Source organism: Oryzias latipes, chromosome 6, assembly GCF_002234675.1.
Source record: "Oryzias latipes chromosome 6, ASM223467v1".
Lineage (NCBI taxonomy): Eukaryota > Metazoa > Chordata > Actinopteri > Beloniformes > Adrianichthyidae > Oryzias > Oryzias latipes.
The window spans coordinates 7,214,502-7,235,938 of NC_019864.2; the positions used below are offsets into that span (position 1 = coordinate 7,214,502).

Sequence of the window (21,437 nt, forward strand, 5' to 3'; positions counted from 1 at the left end):
TGTTGCAGTTATTTCTTCCCTATTTTAGTTTAAAAACATTAAAATCAGCTATTTGATTGAGTGATCATCATTTTTCCTTCCTGTTTTATTGTTATAATCCATTAAAACTCATTTATCTTTGATCAGGCACGGTTCTGTTCTGTTATCTTTCAGTTTTTGATGTCATAATTTGTTCATGTTTGAATATAACTCCTTGATTTTTTTTTTTTGGGGTCACATTGTTAAATACATTTTTAAGTGCATTTTTCACTAAGCCTCTGGTTGTGGTTTCTACGGTGGCCCTAAAGTTCAAATCAAATCAACAAATCACTCAACGCAAGAACATATTAAAGATCACAAAAAAAACATGAATACATTAAAAACAAAGTTAAATACATCATAAAAAATAATAAAAAGCACAAAAAAGAAGCAAAATAAAAAGGCAACATTTCAGAAAATGAAAGTAACTTCTAGAAATCAAAATGAAATGTTAAAAAATGAAACCCAGTAAGAAACCAGAAAAGGTAGGAATTATGGGACATTGCTAAATGGATGATGACGTTTGACCACCTTTTCAGCTGGAAGTTATTTGGCATGGCAATGTCTTCAGACAGAAGATATTTCCCTAAGTGTTTGGCCACAGTCACTACATAAGTTCAGTAAAAGATCAATCGACTCTTTAGGCAAAACGTCCGTCTGCGTTCCCTCAGTGTCCCATAATACCTACATTTTCCGGTTTCTTATTTTGTTTTATTAACATTAGAAACTACAAAATGTATATTTTTCAACATACAGTCATTTTTCTTCATATGCAAATTCAGTAAAAATCCAGTTGTTTTTAATTAGCTTCAGAATTTCTTGCCATATGTTTCCATTTAGTTAAGAGTGGTCCATGTTTATTTTTACAAATATAAACTGACCATTTGCCTGGTTTATACATCCTCTTTGCAGCAACTATTAAAAATTCTGTAAAAAGCTCCCATCTTTTTTTAGTGCCACTATTTTGATCTATATTATAAGCCTTACTATTGGTCTTTTAATAAGGATTTTTCCATTTTTAGTCTAAATCCAAAAACCGCTGACATTTTCTAGGACATAGTTTCTGCAGAGCGACAGGAGTTCATTAGAAAATGTACCTCTGATTGTGGGACTGTTGGTGCGGAGTAAGCCCAACACCCTGTCATCTATTTTTTAGACCCTCTCTCACTAGCTTACAGCCCCTCACACCCCAACCTAAATTTAAAAATGGCGAGCAATATTAGAGCTGTTTGATCCAGATTCCAGCTCAGATGAGGAAAACAAAGACATGCATGGATGGATGGATTTGTCCGACAGTGGATGCATCCGAATGGAGCAGAGCAGAGAGCTTGTGATCCGTCCAGCGTATTTATTACATCCCAAATATAATCTGTTTCAAACAGCATTGGTTTTCACAACAGCTTAAATAAAGAAATACTCACAAATGCAACTTTAATTTTCTTTCTATATGTCCTCCATCACTAAAAGAACATGTTAAAAACACCAAATACACCATTTTCATTAGAGAGGGTCTGTAGGGGGGGGTTTAGCCCTTCATGCCTGAATTTATTTCCAACTAATTAAAATGTAAAGACTGTTTTTTTCTTTATTTAGTCTGTTGTGACAGATAATAATACAATAAAACAATTTAGGGAATATACTTGTTTTTTTAAAGGAAAAATGAAAATGTTCTGGTAACTTTTGATGGAAAGAGAAAAAACTGTCAGACATTTCTACAACCCAAGAATTTCATGAACTTTTTTTTTTTGTGTCTTTGGTGATGCGGGAAGTCAAAGACTACCCTGATCCAATAATAAAAATGCAATATTAATGTCAAGCATGCTTAACATGAGTAATGATAAACTAATGCTTTGACAGAGCTCTTGTTTCTGTTCTGTTCTGAAAACAACTCGCTCTCAATTTAGCCACAAATTAAGCTCTAGCATATTTTGGACTTTTCTGAAAGAACATCTTATCTTCAGGGCTCCTGGCTTCACTTGCTGCCTTAAATCACTTCTATTAAAATGTGGTCATGTTTTAGTGATAATGAATGTACAGAGGAGATCTGAGTGGGCTGAAATGATTGACAGCTGCTTTCAGACTTTAGTTTTTAACACTTTCTTTTCTACACAGGATGCCGTTTCAACACAAAAAGGACATATTATCCATTAAAAATTTGTCTTTTTTTGTGTTTAAATATGAGTACAAAAATTTGATGTCCATCAGTAAATGTTTTGGAGGGCATCTAAATGAAAGGCACCTGCAAACGTTGGGTTCTTTGACTTGTACTTTGAAAAAAAAAAAAAGATTGACATAAAAAATGATAATCCCACAACTTTTCTACTTACTAGCTGTTTCCCTGCCATAGTTGCTTCATTATTAGGCAGACACACTGAGCCACAGACAGACACAAACAATTAGAGAGAAAAAAGGGGAGACAGATTTGTGCAATTTCATACTTCACTTGACTTCTTGGTCAAATCCTCTTTTGTCTAAATGAGCTTCTGTTTTACAGAGTCTGTACAAAAATGCAAATATTATGGATTTAATTTTGATGTAACTTTTTTGGGATCTTGGCAAGAGTCTTAACATTGGATAGAGTGTTAAAAACACCAAGTTAAAAGCTGCATCCATAATATGCAATCATTAGCTGCGTTTACATGGGCAAAAGTAATCGGAAAGAACGCCTGATCGGAAGAAAGATGCGTCATGTAAGCACGCCGTTTGGAATAGGACGCCCCGATCAGACTCATTCGGATCAAAGTTTCGTTCCGATCGAGATAGGTGGGTTATGCCGATTATTGATCCGATCGTTGTTCATGTGAACGGTTTATTCCGATCGTGTGTCAGTACTGCTCGGGTTTTATGTCATGCATAGACGGTGTTTCGCTCCAGAGAAAGCTTTGGAGCGCATGCTGGACCGACCGGCTGCTCTAGGGAGCGCCACTCTGCCTCTCCCTTCTCTTACACCCCTCACGAGGGGGGTGCCGGGGAGGAGCAGGACCCTGCGCGGTCCTGTCTCGTGTGCTGGTGGAACAAACGAACTGTGTCTCTGAGCAGAACAGCTGGATTAATAACGTGTTTGAGGGGAGGATGGTTTGTTACGTGTGCGTTTTGTTGTTTGTGTGACTGCGATCCGTCCCGCCGCTCTGGGTTAGTTGCTGTCAGGAGAAGCGTGTGTCCGACCAGACCTCTGACTTACAGCTCACAAACAGCGGCTTTGGGGCGGTGTGCTGTTTCAAAGCAGATATGCCAACAATCACGTGGATTTGTGTTTCTAGTCGTGACTCATTTACTTTTTCCGGTATTTTCAATACTATTGCGCATGCCCAAATGATTTATTCCAGCCGAAAGTGTGACCATGTAAACGTTTGTTCTAATCGGAAAAAGGTTTTCTGTGCCCATGTGCATGGTTGAATTGTAACCCGACCATTGATCCGATCAGGATATTTTGCCCATGTAACCGCGGCTAGTGTGCAGGTACACAGAAAAAGGCAATTGCCATAGAAGCATGCTGTTTATAGAGCTTTGTAAAAGGCAAGTTCAAAAGAAAGGAACGTTTTGGCAGAAAACGATCAGCAAATAACAGATTTTCCTGCAGAACTGGGAAGATTAAATACAAAGCCCGTGAAGAATGGACAGCTGTTAGAGATGATGCTTCACGCCTTTCATGGATCAGGATCACAGACTAGCAAACAAGGATTCAGAGAGTCTGAAGGAAGAACGTTTGAGGCACTAACCAGGAATTGGTGGATTGGAGTCATTTAATCTTCATCAGTATTAGCTCACTTCAATAGATCCATGGTCAGGAAGTTGATGCTTTACTCAGCTGACCTGCTGAACTTGGCAACAACAATCACCAACAGCATAAAGCACATCCTGTGTGTGAGGCATTTGCGTCAGTACTTGTAAAATTAATAACAACTATAGTGCTGCTTAACGAAATGCTGTACGACAGCACTACCTGTGCATGTAACTTCCATTATCCTCACAAAGGCTTCACTATATTTAAGATACGTACAACAAAGGTACTTTCCATTTTAATGAGGTGGTCGCATGAGCCTCAAGGGAACTGCAAGACACACCTCGGCTCCTCTCAAGATGCAGCCGCACCTGTCTCCAACTCTCTACGGTCCGGACAACCCAAAAACCTGCAGCACCCGTATGAGTGCATGTGAGTGAGGCATAAGGATTTCAGTCTGAAATCAGAGCACATCAAGGAAACATGATTTTTAGTAGTTGTATGGCTCCAGACAGTGAATTTGTTTCAATAGATCGTCTGTTTGACACAGTTGTGATCTTTTGACATCACAACAGACAGGAACATTAGTGTTTCAATCAAATTTAACCAAATTTTTGCAACTCTGCATCCTCCTGAAAGGAAGAGTATCACGGTGAAACTGTTTTAAACGCCAGTTCTGTTGTATGTGACTAGGCTTAAATGACACACGCTCATCAATGCTTGTCAACCAGCTGATTCAAGTTTTTTGCTTAAGGACTTCACTGTTGTGTTGCATACCAACGCAAAGCTGTATGGTTTTCTCCACTTCAGAATCCACTTGAATTGTGTTCATTGCTAAAACTCCGGTGTTTAAGGGTTGATCAAGTCTGCAATTTGTGATAAAAAAGGGACAGTTTACACATTCAAATGTGTATGTAGCAGGTTGCGATCTTTTCTCTGGACTTCCTACGATGGGATCGTCTATAGATGTCCTGGAGCACCGATTCCTCCATTGATTGTCAGCTCCACCCCCATCCAATCACATCGCAGTTTGCTGCGGCACCAGTCAGGTAGATCACGGTTGTGTTCTTCAATCTTAGCATTGGATGTTAATGTTTGGCCTTTTTCACCCATGTCCTGCCACTCAGACTCCCCCAGGGATGCATCACGAAGAAGTTTGCTTGGACTGGACTTCAACTGCTTCCTTTGTTTTGTCAGTGAGTGCTTTCATAAGCACGACTGCATTATTTTCTCTGTCAATCACTCATGGAAAGGCCATGAATTTCTTCTTGAAAACATGTCAGCTAAATTACTCACTTCCTGAAGAATTGTCGTTTTGTTGAGGTTATTCTTTGTTCCCAGGAACAGATTTAACTGTGACACAAAATTAAAAAAAAATCTAATAGCATGGAGACAAATGTGATTTAGTTTAAGGGAGATGTGAGACAGAAATGGAAATTTGTAATAAATTCATTGGAAATGACTGACTCTGCCGCAGCTGCTGCCTGCAGGCATCATCCAAACTGATCCCTGGGGTTTCTACAAAGCAACATGTGTTTGATTGAATTTTAATCCTGCATCTAAATTTCAAACTCAATAAAAGTAGCTCCAACACCTTTCACTGGTTTGTAAGCCAGCTAAGAAATTCTGAAAGGATCCACTCCCCACATTTTAAAAGAACAGGAGAGTGGACAACAGCTGTGATGGTGAAAAACACTGCAGTGACCATCAACACTCCTACAATGCTTGAGTCATAACAGTAGATGAAGGGTCATTTCTTTATGCTATCATTGCTCTTATTGCACACTTCAAGTTATCTTTAAACCTAATCACATTTATTTCCAATATTTCATAGGTAAGCCTCTGAGTCAATGTCCAAATTCTTTCACTATTCCCTAAAAGACTATATAGTGGATTTTAATTCGAGTCAAACACAATGCTCACTACATTTTTTAAATGGCAAATATGACATCATCCATTTACAAAAGTGAAAACCTAATAAATGTGAACATTTTATAAATACTATTAATGAGTTCACTGTGTTCTGATGATGAAAACTTGTATGTAAATACAATATTCATAAATGATACATTCCTTTCAGAGGACATATTGCTTAAACACAATGCATTGTGGTCTATGTTCACTAATTGAGTGAGCATTGATGCACACTCTGGGAAATTTTGGAATGGTAGATTCAGACACACTCACAGAATGGGGAACGCCCTTTATCGTGCACTGAACCAGGGATTAGTGGGGGAATTCAGACACAACTAGTTTACCAGATCTGGTATAGTTTGGTGATATTGTGACTTTTTAATGAAAACTGACATCTTTACTTGAGAAGATATGAGAAGTCAAGCATAAATACAAATAATATTGTTTTGTCTGCTTTTAAAGTGGTAGCCAGAGTCATGAGCTGACAAAACCATTGACTATAAATGAGAACTGGACTGAGTGACCCCTCCTCCCTCATGTTACAAACAGGAAGTATTTGCTGGGTCTAAGAAACCAAAGTCCCAAAGACTTCTATAGAGAGATAAACAGCTTTTACTCAGTCATTCCATTGGTCCGAATAATCATTCTTGCTCTTATACTTTCTTTTTACATGTTTTTGATAATCCTTTTTATTTACATGATATTTTTTCTTTAGTGCAAATTATAAACTGAACAATCAGATGCCTCAATAAAAGTAGGTGGTCTCAAGTCCAGCGTTCAAAACATCTAATTAAGAGATTTCATGCAGGTGCTTTGAAGTGGAAGGGGTGTGATCTTCCAACAAGCTCACTCCTGATTGGCTAGGGTGGTTGCCATTGACATTTAGACTCAGACAGACTTGGAAAAATCACTGCTTTCAGGTTCTTACGTGGCGGCGTCATTAAATATGAAATTGAATCTAGCAGATTATCTTCCTGTTTGTGCCTAAACAGATATTTTTTTTTGTCATAATGTCATTCTGATTTTCCCTGGAAGGCTAATATGAAGGTATTAATGTTCCAAAATGGACGAGCTTGTATATTTGATTTGAGAACTTGTAATACAGAATGTGAATACTTGTGCAAAAAAAATCTGCATCTGTGTGTAAAAATCTTCTGCTGTGAACTGACAAATTTCCATTTGCATGTGTATTACAAGTTCTCAAATCAAATATATAAGCTCGTCCATTTTGGAACATTAATACCTTCATAGGCTAAGTTCACAGATACAAAGCACAAACAAGAAGAACAAGTCAAACAAAAAAAGTCTTATTCTGTTCGTGTATCTGTAATCTGTAACTAGTGTATATGAGTTTGTAATAGATGGGTTAGGTTGTAACTTGTAAATGGGATCACAGAATCTTTTTCCTTGTTCCCTTCACCTGAAGCTTTGTGCGTCTTAAATCCTTAATGCGTGAAAGTGGCGTTTGGTGTTAAAGCACAAAGTCTTCCCCCTTATTTAACGCTGCTTTGCTCCAAAGCATCAGTACACCCACACGAGCTGTGTTTCTGTCAGTGGCTGAGTATAGCAGAGCAGGGATCACAGTCACTTTCAACTTCAAACGATGTCAACGGGAATGAATGAATGAATGAATGAATGAATGAATGAATGAATGAATGAATGAATGAATGAATGTCTGCCTGATGTTAAAAGAGGAAGACTGGTGTGAGGAATGAAGACTTCACTGAGTGCATTTCAGATTTCTTCATGAAGTATATGATTGTGTAGTTATGTTCACTCAGTTCTCTACAACGTGCGTTCAAACGACGCCTCTACATACAAAAGTACGGCCATTGATTAATGGCGAATCAGGGACTTGAATTTGGTAGTAACATTTGAAAACTGATTATAGAGAAATGGGTAATTGCAGTTTGTTCCCAGCTGATATTATATGACACCACGTTTTTAAAATATTGGAATAGAGCTGTTAAAGAAAAAGCCTGGAGCAAAAAAAAAAATAATAATAAAAAGATGAGAAAGCATCGCCCTGCTTGTCTAGTATGAACACCATGGGCTAAAGTTAAGTATGCCAAAGACCTGAATGGCTGAGGGAGGTGGAGGCTTCCGAAGAACACAAAGGTATAAATCACCTCACTCTCTTGATGCAGATCCCACACACTCGTGATCCCTTCAACCCAAGGACACGTCATTCCAAACTAGGGAAGGCCTGCACATTGACCACAGGACTGACACAGGGGTCCTCAGCACTGAGGGGGGCAAACAAACAAGGATTGATAAAATTCCCACATAGAAAAATGTCATACAAAGAAAGAAAAAAAAGTGAAGGAAAATCATATAAGAGCGGGTTCCAACAGTCCCCAGAGCTCCTGTTAACAACCCAAAACAAATCAAAACCTGCAACACAAGAAAACTCACATCGCACACACACGCTCCTCCAGTCATTTAACACAAATTGGCTAAATCAGGGGTGGGCAACCTGCGGCTCCGGAGACGCATGCGGCTCTTGCATCCCTGTGCTGCGGCTCTTTGTGGTTTTGTGAAATAACTATAATGTTCTAAAATTGTTGTGGTTCCTTTAACACTGTTGGGATGTGCCAGCAGGTAGAAAGAAAAAAGCAGCATGAACGCGCTGAGGGGGCGTGTCTTCGGCCGTGAACGCGGACCAGTGTTTTTTTTATGGGATGGAAAGATCTTTTAAAAAGACAGTACATGTTGAATGAGGATCAATGAGAAGTGTATAAAAGCCTCATCATGTAGAACCTCTCCGGGTCGTCTGTCGACCAGCTGTTGTGTTTTTATGAGCAGGTCTGAACCAGGAGCGGGTCGAAAGCAGGAGCAGGTCGGAACCAGGCGAGCTGCTCGTCCCTGGAGCGGCACCCCTACGCTGACGACTATGGTCGGCAAGCAGTAAACAGGAAAGTTTCATAAAAATAATTTTACAAAACAAGACAAACAACTAAAAGGCTGAGTATTAGGTTTTAAAAAAATAAAATCTAAATGTAGACATTTTCTAAGTATAGTTCTTTGTGACTTTCGAGTGACATCACCGCCACAACTCCGGCCGGTATGTAACCCCAACAATGTTCCGACCCAGGTAGGGCAACGATGGAGAATCTGGAGAAAATCGAAGTTCCTGAAGAAAACAGTACATCTGATGGCACCTGGGCAGATTTGTTTGTTTTCAACAACTTCACCAGAATGATTCATATTTAATGAGGAATTAGCAAACAACAAAGTCTCAAATGTGGTGAGACATTCCAGAATAAACACGCAGCTTTTGCCCCCAAACATCCTGATTGACATGAGGAAAAAAAGTTGTTTGTTACCAAAAATCTATTGGATAAGAAGATTAACTGCAGGTTAATTACGACATATTTGCCTCCATAAAAAGAGAGCTGACCATGGCCCCTAAGAAAAAACCAAGGGCCAGGTGACTACGATGACCTTAAAAGAAAGTTTGACGCGATCCAAAGCTACATTGCATCCTTTCATGGAGCGAGTGAACAAAATCCCGGCTAAGCTAACTCCTCTCTTGGAGCTGGAAGAGTTCAGAAGATTCCGAGCTCAAAACGAGCAACAAGATAACCGCATCAACATTCTGGAGAAAAGACTGGACGATGTGGAACAACAAGCAAGGATGTGTAGTGTCATTCTCACTGGATTACAGATCAAACCTCGGGCAAGGCTGAATGCAGCTGGAGTTAGCATCGCTAATGCTAATAGCGCCAGCATTCCTAGCAGTTCTTCTGAAACGGAGAGCGATGGAGAGTCTCTGGTACACCAAGTGGAAACATTTTTCACATCTAAAGAGATTTCCCTGTATCTAAATACCATCGAGACCTGCCACCTGCAGACAACTTGACCTCAACTTTTAGCGCCGCTGATAACAGCCGCACCAAGATGCGGACCTTTATCTAATATCTGGAGACATAACAGTGAAAAGAACTTAAAAACTCTGTTAAACCAGAAGGACGGCTGTTAATAAGCAGAAGATGGACAGAGTATGGACCCTTTTTTCTTATTTAATTTTATTTCATAGCACTACCTTATAATAATAAAAAAAATAATTAAAAATGCAATAAAGATAAAAGAATGCAAAATCAATTACGGAAGATAGTTAAAATGAGTGATTTCGAAGTATATTACTTAAACCTAATTTGCACATATTTTTAACTTTATATACTTAATAATAGTAAATATTAACAACACATTTTATTTGTATAGCCCTCTCAATGGCACACAGACGCTTTACAACATGTGAGCAAAAAACAGTAAATAAGAACAAAAGCTAATACAATAAAAATAAAAACATAAAAAGACAGATTAAAGATTAAAAGCTTTTTTGAAAAGATGAGTTTTAAGTGATTTTTATAAAAATTGGGAGGTCAGCACAGTCTCAGATCAGTCAGAGATGTTGGGGCAGATTGTTCCATAAGGTTGTAGCAGCAATGGAGAAGGCTCTGTCTCCACAATTTCGATGCTTGGTCTGACAGGGGAGGGACAAAAGGTTAGCATCAGAGAGCGGGAAGGGGTGTGACGCTGGAGGAGATCGGTGAGGTAGGGTTGGGCCAGGTTATGAAGTGCTTTGAAAGTGATGAGGAGAACTTTGAATTTGATACGCTGAGCGATGGGGAGCCAGTGAAGGTTCTGACGGATGGGCGGTGATGTGTTCACGAGAGCTGGTGTGTGTGAGCAGACGGGCAGCAGAGTTTGAATTATTTTGGAGGGTGTACCATGGAGTATGCTGTTGCAATAATCTAACCGGGAGGTAATAAAGGCTTTGACGCCATGAGGTGACGAAGAAAGCGTGGTGTTATTGAAATTTAACTGAAAGTTTGGAATGGATTTTGTGGTTTTGGGGCCAATTATGATTATGTCTGTCTTATGACAGTTGACTTTGAGAAAATTGTGCCCAAGCCATGTTTTGATGTCTGTTAGACAGCGGGTGAGTATGAAGTAAGTGGTGGAGCTGATGGATTTGGTGGAGATGTATAGTTGTATGTCATCAGCATAACAGTGAAAATTAAGACCATGTTGTCGGATGATGTTGCCAAGGGGAATGAAGTAAAGGATGGACAGGAGTGGGCCAAGCACCGAACCTTGGGGAACACCTTGCAACAGAGGAGCTGTGAAGGATGAGCAGTTTCTTCCCTTGATAAACTGTTGACGGTTGGTAAGGTAGGACTGAAGCCAGGATAGAGCAGAGCCGGTGATGTTGAGACCGTTCTTGAGACGGGAGAGCAGGATGAAGTGACTAATGGTGTCAAATGCTGCAGTGAGGTCAAGGTGAATGAGGATGGAGAGCTGTCCAGAGTCGGAGGAGAGAAGGGTGTCATTGCAGACTTTGAGCAGAGCTGTTTCAGTGCTGTGTTGTTGCCGAAAACCAGATTGAAAGGGTTCAAACAGATTATTTGAGTTTCTGTGAGATTTGAGCTGGGAGGCAATTACTCGTTTGAGTATTTTGGACAGAAATGGCAGGTTGGAGATGGGACGGAAGATTGCAATATTGTCGGGGTCAAGAGCAGGTTTTTTTCAGGATGGGGGTTATAGCTGCCAGCTTGAGAGACTGGGGCACGGTACCAGAGGACAGTGAAGAGTTAATTATTGTTGTGATGAGTGGAGAGATGATAGGACAGCAACCTTTAACAAGGGTGGAGGAAATGAAGTCCAAAGTGAAGGTGGAGGCTTTGATAGCTATCAGCTGCTTGTGGATTTCCACAGAGGAGACTGGAGAGAATTCAGAGAGCTTCAGACTGGAGGAACGGGCCGAAGTTGACATGTGATTCATTGTCTCTCATGGGTTATGAGGTAGGCAGGAGTGTTAAGGGTCTTGCCCAAAGGCCCACAGTGGGTTATGTTAATTGTTCACCGTGGTTATGGTAAATGCCCCATTGATGGTTCATTCTGCCCCTGGGAATCAAACCCTGCGTGCCAGTCCTGCACTTTACCAACTGAGCTACCCAGCCATGCTTTATTTATGAAATAGTTCTAGTTGTTTTTACTAATGTTAAATTAAGTTTGAGAGCTAGCCTATTCGGTGCTCTGTCAGTCTGATTATTTGAAAGGGCCTATACCGTGCTAAATCAATTTTTTGAGCTTTTAAGTGTATTATACTATTCATTCCTGACTATAAACAACTCTAAAGTGGTATTTTAATCCATTTCTGAATTATTCCTCTAAAACTTGCGCTCTGAGCACAAGCGCCTCCCACTCCACAAAAACGAGTGGGTTCTCACATTGTGACGTAGATAAGTGGTGAGCAGTCTTCCAGGAAGAGTCTGTAGCCCCCCAGGCTAACACACACACCCACTTTCTCCTTTGAGCTAGTGGTGATCGACCAAAGCTTTTCTATTTCATGCACAATATGCACATCCATCTTTGCAAAAGTTTGGATGTTGTTTGTTTTCGTGGGCAAAATGAAGACACACTGCAGAGGCCGACTCCAGGTTGATGTCATAAAATGGGTGGCACTCACAAAGAGCGAAAGGCGGTGCCTCAGAGATCGAGTCATAAAAGAACTCAGCTGAACAACTATTATTTGATTAAAAAAAGTGTTTTCTTTAGTGTGCCAAAGACTTTGGAATAGCATTGCATAGGCCCTTTAAAATTAAATTCTACTCTCTATAGAGCAGAAAAAACAGTACAACCTCTTTAAAGAGTTCATTGGTCATTGCAAGGAAAGAGGCAATGAAGTAAAGTGTCTTGGGCAGAGATTCCTATATAAATAGCCCTCTTCTGCTTTTTACAAACTGAACTTCATAGGAATGTTTACAACTACTTTCAGAAAAAGGGGTGCAGGTGGTACAGATGACCAGTGTGAAAGCGGATTGGACTTTAGGGCAGATCCAGCTTCCTTTTTGATCCCCTGGCTCTAAAAAATTATAATCTGCAGTCATGTTTCCTGAGCCCGAGTGCTTTTTCTTGACCTGTTTTTCAGCAACGCATAACATCAACAATTTACTAAATTATTGAACGAATCCTGTTTTGAACAACCAATCTGCCTCCTTCCTTCAGGCAAAATCCATCTACAGGAAAAGCTGCAAACTCTAGAAACGTATTAGCAGAGATTTATAGCAAAGTATTAGATTATTTATTATCTTTTGTGTGGCTTGCATCAGTTCTTTTCCTATAGTGTAAAGCTACGTTCACACCGGCCTCGTTTAAGCGACAACTTCCAATTAAAAGTCTCTAGAAATGCGCATCAAAGTGGGCTTTTGTGTTTAACCCCTGCATTCACACTTGGCTACGCAACTTCTTGCAACCGTTTTTGGGCTCTACGTACAAAACTTTGCAAGAGTTGCGACGAGTTGCAAGAGTTGCGACGAGTTGCAAGTTAAAACCAGTTGAACTTTGACCAATTAGCGAATCAGATTTGGTAATGATGTTTGGATGGCGCCCCCTTTAATTTGATGAAGTGCCAATGTCAGATAAATGCATCTAGACATTAAAGAAAAACACAATTAGAAACAACAGTCCACAACATGAATCACGTTTCTCATGCACAAGGGAGAAAAAGCAAGTGTGACAGAAGACGTCCACCACGCTTCTCTTCTCAAAGTGTCTGTTCATCCCAGTGCTGCTTTTATTAAGAATTCAAGTAGGAGGTAACAATTTCCAAACAAAGAGAAAAGTTCATTAGGGGGTGTCGTGTAATGAACCATTTTGGTGGATTCTAACTTCAAACAGTATTCTTTATCAGTTCAGGACAGTGTGCCGTTAAACCCCCTCTTCCTAGCTGGGATGAGAAACAGATGAACAAACACACAACTGTTTTTTAAAAAGGTAAAAAGGTCAATCTGAGTTAACATTTAAACATACATTTAAACAATGATAACAATTTCCTTCATAGGCAACCATTTGTAAAATGATCCTATAGGAGAAATGAATGGTTATGGTTTGTACCTGGCTTGATCTATTGGACACCAAGTCTTTCTGTGAAACAGTGATAGAAAAAGGCTGGAGCAAGATTTACTATAGGTACATGGGCTAGTAAACAGTAGAAATAAAAGAAGCCCCTCCCTGCTTGTCCTGTGTGAACACCATGGGCTGAACATGCGTTCCAGAGCGTTTAGTGTGTCTTTGAACGCGAGTCACATGTCCAGTGTAACCTCTGCAGTTTTCAAACTTACTTGATTATTGCAAAAATAATTTTGGTCTTCTATTCTTTCCTAAACAGAAAAGTTAAAATGACTCTCAAATGGAGAATTAGCAGAGGAACAGTTAACTAAGAGTCTGCAAACACATGGGATCACCAAATTGTTTTAAATGCAAACTTGGTTGATAAATGTGCATTTCACATTCAAGTAAGTTTCTGATGTTGTTTTTGAACAGTTCTGACATCATTACTGCTGAATTTATCTGTCACACGGGATTGAAGAACCACATGCAGTCATCGCCAGGTTGCAGCAGTTTTTCCTGATTCATCGTCCAGGAAAGTGGACTTTATTTGGCTCCTTGGCATAAGGCAGAGTGAAGGGAGCTGTGCCGCACGCTGCCTGCTGCCTCTTTAAGACTGAAAATCCAAAGAGACGCTCAAAGAAGGACGGAAGGGTAGCGGGTTGGGGGAGAGGGAGCCAATAAGAGGCAGCGGATGCAGAGACTCTGTGTTTGTGACACCTTGTGGTGGAGAGTGAGGGGGTGGCTGAGGGGGAGGTTCAAAGCGAAGTAGGAGATGGAGGAGGAGAATGGAGGGGCGAGAGATAGCAGCAGTGCAGCCAGAGCGAGTCTGCCGTCAGTGTTTACTCCACTTTCCCTGAGAGCCGGTTATCTCCCCCCTGCGTGAGTCATGAAGTGATTTAGTGTAGGTGAGCAGCAGCAGAGAGCCACACACCCGCTGGCGTGGGTCTGAATCGTGGGTAGGTAAGATCTCTAAACATTCCTTGTCTTTTACTTGATGGCTCTCGCTTTTATTTCATGAGGACCAGAAAGAACTTCTGCAGACTTTGTGTTTTCTTCAAGCGGCGCCTGCTTTCAGTGGTGGTAAAGTGTGGTAAAGTGAGAAGGGAGTGCTGCAGCTTCTCCCTGACATCTGAGCAGCATTAAGTGCCTCTGTATTGACAGGCAGACTCTGTGGGGCTGGAGGGGGATGAGAGCCAAATCTCAGCTTGAGGAACGTGAAGGGAGGAGATCTGTGCCGAAAGAAAGATCATAAATAAGATATGGATCCTTTTTGCTTTTCTTTACTTGCGTCGGCTTGCAGCAGTTCTCCCAGTTCAGGGGTCGGACCTTTCCAAGTGCCTCTTCGCGTCCACTCTGCGTGAGTGACAGCTGAGCTTTTATCAGCTTTCATCATGATTCAAGCTGCTAAACTGCAGCTCTGCCTGTGACACAAATCCCTGTCCCCTCAGCAGCGAGGGGAACAACCTGCCTTCATCTCACGTCTGGATTACAGTGATTTACTGTAGCTGCTCGTCAGCCGGGCTGTGTTTGTGTGGGCTGTGACCTATGATGGCACCTAATGGCATCATATGTTATTTTCAAGGGAACGCTGTCAAATGGGACGCCGTCTCCAGCCGCGTCCAGCTGTAATATGGCAGCTGTTATTAATGTTGGCTCTCTTCGTGACCCTCATTCAAACTATTGCCGTCTGAGGTGCTGAAGCAGAATAATGAAGCCCTTAAAATTAGAAATTACATTTAGTGCAGGATGGATTTATTGCCCCGCCGGCGTCCATTACTGTCTGGAAAAGGCAACTCCAGGGGATTTTTTTTTATAATCTTTGTTGGCTTAATTGAATGTACCAAATATTAGGGTCATTGCCTTCACATTGATCTTTGGGTCCTGTTCATGTCCTTGCCTGAAACTGAAACTCCTTTCATTGATTTGTTTTCTTCGGTGCACCTGCACCCCCTCCGCTGTGATTGATATGGATCTAATAGAGGGAATCAATTAGGGAAAATGACTTTTACCTTGATTGACCTCGTTTGTGTGCGGCCTGGGGGGGGGGGGGGGGATCATCGTCTGCTTCTGGGAGCAGCTTAGTGGCTTGTTTGTGCCAATCTCGGTTTTTATAGACCTCACAATGGCTGCATTTTAAACCCAGGATGTCTGTGAGAAGTTTCAGGACAGAAGGTGGTGACACGGCTCGCACTTCATGATCACTGAACAGGCGGGGAACGGTAAAACAGAGAAGCTATGGTTCAGCGAGTGCGTATGGGAAGCATCTATTTGTCGCTTTTTAGGTTTGGAACGAAAAGTCTGAATTTCATGTGCATGACGTAATTTCTCTGGAGGAGGCACACGTTTTCAGAGGTTAAACAGAAAATATGAGATCTCAAACATAAATGTGGCAAAGCAAAACCTTTGAAGCTTAGAAATTGCGTAAAGGGAGCAGAAATCTGGACGTAAATGCAGAAAAAATTTCTGCTCTTACTAAGAATCCTCCAGACAAAAGCCAGCATGTGGGAAATGGTCTTTACAGCGCGTAGCAAAGATGCAGAACACACAATTTACCAAACAGAATACTATGTCCTTAAAACCATCAAACTGCCATAAAAACTTGTGTTTTAAGGTATATAACCCTGCAAGTAATATGGATGTTATTTAACTAATTATTTTCATTCATTTTCTCATTTTGCATTGTTTTCGATTAGATTTGCATATTAAAAATTAATAATTAGTGATATTATTTCATCAAACATTTTCAAAATGTTCATTTAAAATCTATCGGCTCAAGCCAAATGCCTTCTTCAGTGAAAACACAACATTTTTTATGTATAGGATGTGCTTTTTTCAAGTATGTTAGTCTGGTTGGTTTTTAATAAACACATCTAACCCATTTTTGGTTTGATATTTGCAGAACATTTCAAAATGTATATATTTTATTTAGATTTAAACAATTAAAAAAAATTCACATGTGTCAAACTCAAGGCCCAGGAGCCAAATGTGGCCCGCAAGAACATTAAAGTTTTTAATTTCTTAAATTTTTTTTTTTTTAGTTGAGTACATATTATTTATGTGTAGCTGTTGTAATTAGTCAATGTTTGCAGGTCTTATGTGTTTTTATGCAGACAAATTGTTGTCATCAGTCAAACCATCAGTTGGATGCACGGCTGTGTGCAGCCTTTGTTTGTAAAATGTAACACGTGTGACACATGTTCTTTCTAGCTCAGTTTGATGTTATTTTTCTTTATTAACTTGGACAGTTTGATCCGTCATTACTGGAGTTATGTGGGTTTTAATCAGCAGACAAAATTTAACAGGATTTATGCTAAAGTAACAAGTAAACATGTTTTCTATGGCACTGTAATTGTCCCTTCAAAAAGTTATAGTAAATAAATAATGAGTTATTTAACATTAAGGAGTAGTTACATTTATTTTTCATTACATTTATTTACATGTATAAGTTATATCTGGGCCTTTGAGGACAACCACTATGCTGATGTGGCTCTCAGTGAAAATGAGTTTGACACTCCTGGTCTAATTGAATGAATCACTTCCAAAATGTGCCATTTCCACTTTCCAGGTTTTGGAGACATAATAAATCGTTATCAGAGTGGAATTCTTTAGTTGGACTCTTTCTGTCTCCGGGGTGTCCTCAGGGAGGTCCGTCCCTTCAGAAAACTCCCTGAAATGGACTTTAATGGCACTGCAGTCACGACCTAAAGAATGCTTTAGACAGTCATCTGTGTGGTAATTTGATCAAAGGACATCTGACATTTCATCAAGTCCTCACACCATCATTTTGTGTAAAAAACAAAAAGGCAGAATGTGTCTGTGTGTGTTCTTGCAGTGAAGTGTGTGCTTTACCAGTCAAAAGTCAGCATTTGGTCTTTGATCGCACTCAGCATCCCTGACAGGCAGCGTTTGGTGAAGTCAGAATTGCATCATAACCACACGCAGCATGTCGCAGGCCAAAAGTGACAACGCTTTGCAGCACAACCACAAGATGAAAGAGGAGAGCAGCCGAGATCAAAGGGAAACCGCAGTTTCTGAGGCGCTTCAGAAAAAAAAAAAAAAGACTTTTCAAGGATTTAACAGATAAATACCAACAAAACATGGAAACATTTCTGCTGCCTGACTTTGAAACGTAAAGATTTGTTTTGAACTAAAAAGTAGTTTTATCTCTGAAGTTAAATCAAATACATTTATTTAAATAAGTTCTGCATTACGCTCCGCAGAGTCAAAAACCATAACGATGTTAGTAAGTAAGTAGTAAGTAATCTTTATTTACATAGCACTTTTCACAGAGAACGACTCACAAAGTGCTTCACAATGTTAAAACAATATAAAATCAGTAGCGATACCCAATAAAACGCACACAGGAGTATAAAGAAACAAACAGGCAAAAGTGAACACAAGTAAAAGTCAACTAAAAGCTCTCCTAAATAAAAAAGTCTTAACTTGAGCTTTAAAACACTCGACTGAGTCAATCTGGAGAGACAGCGGGAGGTCGTTCCAAAGTCGGGGAGCAACTAGTTTTAAAATGAGTTTTTGGAACACATAAAAGATTTTTGTCAGTGGACCTCAAAGAACGTGTAGGAGTGTAGGGAGTTAAAAGGTCAGACGTATAGATCGGGGTTTGTCCATGCAAGGCTCTAAAAGCTAAACTCAAAATCTTAAAATCTATTCTAAATTTAACAGGAAGCCAAAGCAGAGATAAAAGCAGAGGGGTGGCATGAGTGCACTTATTGGTTCCAGTTAAAAGCCTGGACCAGTTGGAGACGTTTAAGAGACTTTTTGTTAAAACAAGTAAAAAGAGAATTACAATAGTCTAAAAGAGAGGAGATAAAAGCATGGATGATCAGCTCAAGGTCAGATCTGGTTAACATCGTCTTCAGTTTAGCCACATTCCTCAGGTGGTAAAAACAGTTTTTGACCAAGCGCTTCGAATGAGAGTCTAGAGACATAGCTTTGTCAAACCAGACACCAAGATTCCTGAGACAGGGCTGGACAGAAGAGCTCAGTGAACCAAGGTGTCTTTTGATGAAGAGAATTTTGATGTTATGATAATATATTTTATTCACAAAGAGAAAAAAACTTTAAATCAGCAGAACTGATTAGTTTCTTTACTGAGAAAGTAATTTTTTGCTAAAAAATGTAAAAAAATACTTAACATCTGTCAGCTGTTACTTTACAAATGAACCTGATTCCATATACATCAATAAATTACAATCTGCATCTGCTTGGTGGTTAAAAAAGTTGACTCTTTTAATCTATTTCTTTTTTTAATTCAATAAAGAAGTGGAATTAACACTGCGGCCATATGAATGTGTACTTTATTGTGTATAAGAAAGGTCTATATGGCCATCCGCTCGCAGAATTTCCTGGCCATCAAGCCTGCGGAATCCTTCACTCCTGTTATTTAGCATCTTGTCTGACGTGAGAGCAGAACACTGAGAAATACGTGCTATCTCATCAAACCCAAGGTGAGGCACTGGCAAAGCTTTGGTGACTTTATTGTTCATTTTTAACAGCATCAGATTAAAACATTGCTCCCAGTATGACATTAAAGGGTAGCTCACATAGGAAACTTACACCAGTTCACAAATACATTACCAAAAGTATTCGCTCACCCATCCGAATGATCAGCATCAGGTGTTCTGATCACTTGGTCTGGCCGCAGGTGCATAAAATCAAGCGCTGCATGCAGACTGTTTTCACAAACATTTAGGAAAGACTGGGCCACTCTCTGGAGCTCAGGGATTTCCAGTGTGGAGCTGTCATAGGATGCTACCTGTGCAACAGATCCAGTGGTGAGATTTCCTCGCTCCTAAATATTCCACAGTCCACTGTCAGCTCAACTGTCAGCTCTATCAGAACAAAATGGAAGAGTTTGGGAACAACAGCAACTCATGGATGCTGAAGCACATAGTGCAAAGAGGTCGCCAACTTTCTGCACAGTCAATTGCTACAGTGCTCCAAACTTCATGTGACCTTCAGATTAGCCAAAGTACAGTATGCAGAGAGCTTCATGGAACGGGTTTAGCATGACGGAGCAGCTGCATCCAAGCCAATGCAAAGCATCAGATGCAGTGGTTGTAAAGCACGCCGCCACTGGACTCTAGAGCAGTGGATCATGATCTTAGTCTGGGTTCGGAGGTTTCCAGGAGAACGGTACATTTGGGACTGCATTGTTCAGAGAGGGAAATTCGGTGGAGGAAGAATCATGGTGTGGGGTTGTTTTTCAGGACTTGGGCTCGGCGCCTTAGTTCCAGTGAAAGGAACTCTGAATGGATGCTTCCATGTTTTGTTGCATTTGTGTATCCTGGTTTGGTAAATGTGTAAACCGTGTGATTTCAAAATTGAACTGATCGCTCCACAGCTGTGCTCCCTTCAATATGCAGCAGCGACCCTCTACAGGCCCGGACCCCCAAAAACCCGCAGCCCCCGCACGGATCAACCAAACCCCATTGGCGCATGTGACTTAAGCCGTGTTCACACCCAGCACGATTTGTGCCTCAAATTGAATAGTTCTTTGCTGTTTACATAAAAGAGTTGATCGTTTTTGGATTCATGTGTTCTGGAGACGACAATGCTGGGCTTTGATTTCTCTCACATGTTTAAAAATCAGCTTGAATTATCAAAGGATGAAGTGCTGCAGACTGAGGAGGGAAAGCAACAACGTACTGTTCCAACTTTTTTGAATTCGTGGTTGTTTAACACTTTACACACAACTGAGCACAGTATTTTTATTTGAAAAAAGCAGCATAAATTCTGACTTTCAGGTTGCCGTCTCAGAGCTTAATGAGCTCTTTTTGTTTAAGCATAGATGAGCTGATGCATTATTGCTGGAAAATGTTCTGCTTTTTGACCGACTGATGGTTCGGTTTGACCGAAAGCACATCCCTCTGTGTCTAACGGACAGACAGCTCATTAGAGGAGCAAAAAAAGAAGGAAAGCAAGACAGAATTTGCAGAGATGAATCAAAACTATTGCTGTACTGAGTTTTTCTCCTGTTTGTCTTACCTCTCAAGCTGTCGCATGCAGTCTGAGTGTCCGTGCCAGCACAGAAGGCAGCCTCTCACAAGCAGCAGACGGGTAAGAGTGCCTCAGAGTTCACATCACCACTTGCTTTCTTATGTTGGACTCATATTTGTTGCATGCGGTAATTGTTGCATGCAATACGACTCTTGTCGCCAGAGCAACAGTAGAGCGACGTGTCTGACTGTGTCACAACGCCCAAGTGCGACAAGTCGCAGCTTCAGATGTGCGAGGAAAAAAAAAATGTGTGAATAAAGTTTGATCAGGAAAACAAGAAGAGAGGAACCGCTTCATTGAAGTGTGGAACTTTTACCTCCATCTTTATCATAGATGTGGCCCAAACTCTAATGTTTCTTCCTGATTTCATACAGGTAAAGGGTTGAACATAATAAACGTGTTTGTTCCTGGAAAGCAGTCTTTTGACTGAATCTTTTCCAGAGCATCTTTTTAACATCTCTTGTGTTTTTCACTATGTTTTTGTTACCATATTGATGGCTAATATTCCCGTTTGGTCCTCGGTTTTTCTCAGCATTTCCTTTCAAGGCTTCGCGCTGCTATCAGTGCCAAGCCATTTTTTGAAGAGGATCACAGTGATAAGCGCTTGGATCGTCGCGGAGAGTAGCAGCTGCCTGCGCCTCCTCTTTCCTGGCAGAGAAACTCTGTCATGGACCGCTGGGCTCCCTGTTTCATATTCAGCCACATGTGAAGAGCTCAGTTCCAAAATGACACGGACTCAAAGTGAGGCAGAAAAAAATCTCAATGCTGGCGCCAAAGGCACAAAAAGATACGTTTAGAAATGTTTAGCACTCGGCATCTCCTTCCTAACATGTTTCCTTGGAGTATGATTACTGATTTCATTAGC

The 21,437-nt window shown here is 40.5% G+C and overlaps 1 protein-coding gene across 2 annotated transcripts in view; it reads left to right on the forward strand.

Annotated features, from left to right (window-relative positions):
- Positions 1-14,323: 14,323 nt before the first annotated feature.
- Positions 14,324-21,437, forward strand: part of LOC101173858 (alpha-1,3-mannosyl-glycoprotein 4-beta-N-acetylglucosaminyltransferase C-like) — a 75,394-nt gene continuing 68,280 nt past the window's right edge. Inside the window, exons 1-2 of one of the 2 annotated variants that reach the window (XM_004069442.4) lie at positions 14,324-14,512; positions 20,569-20,632. The gene's annotated coding sequence lies outside the window, so the exon portion shown is untranslated. The remainder of the gene's footprint in view (positions 14,513-20,568; positions 20,633-21,437) is intronic. The other variant, XM_011475771.3, reaches the window with a different exon arrangement.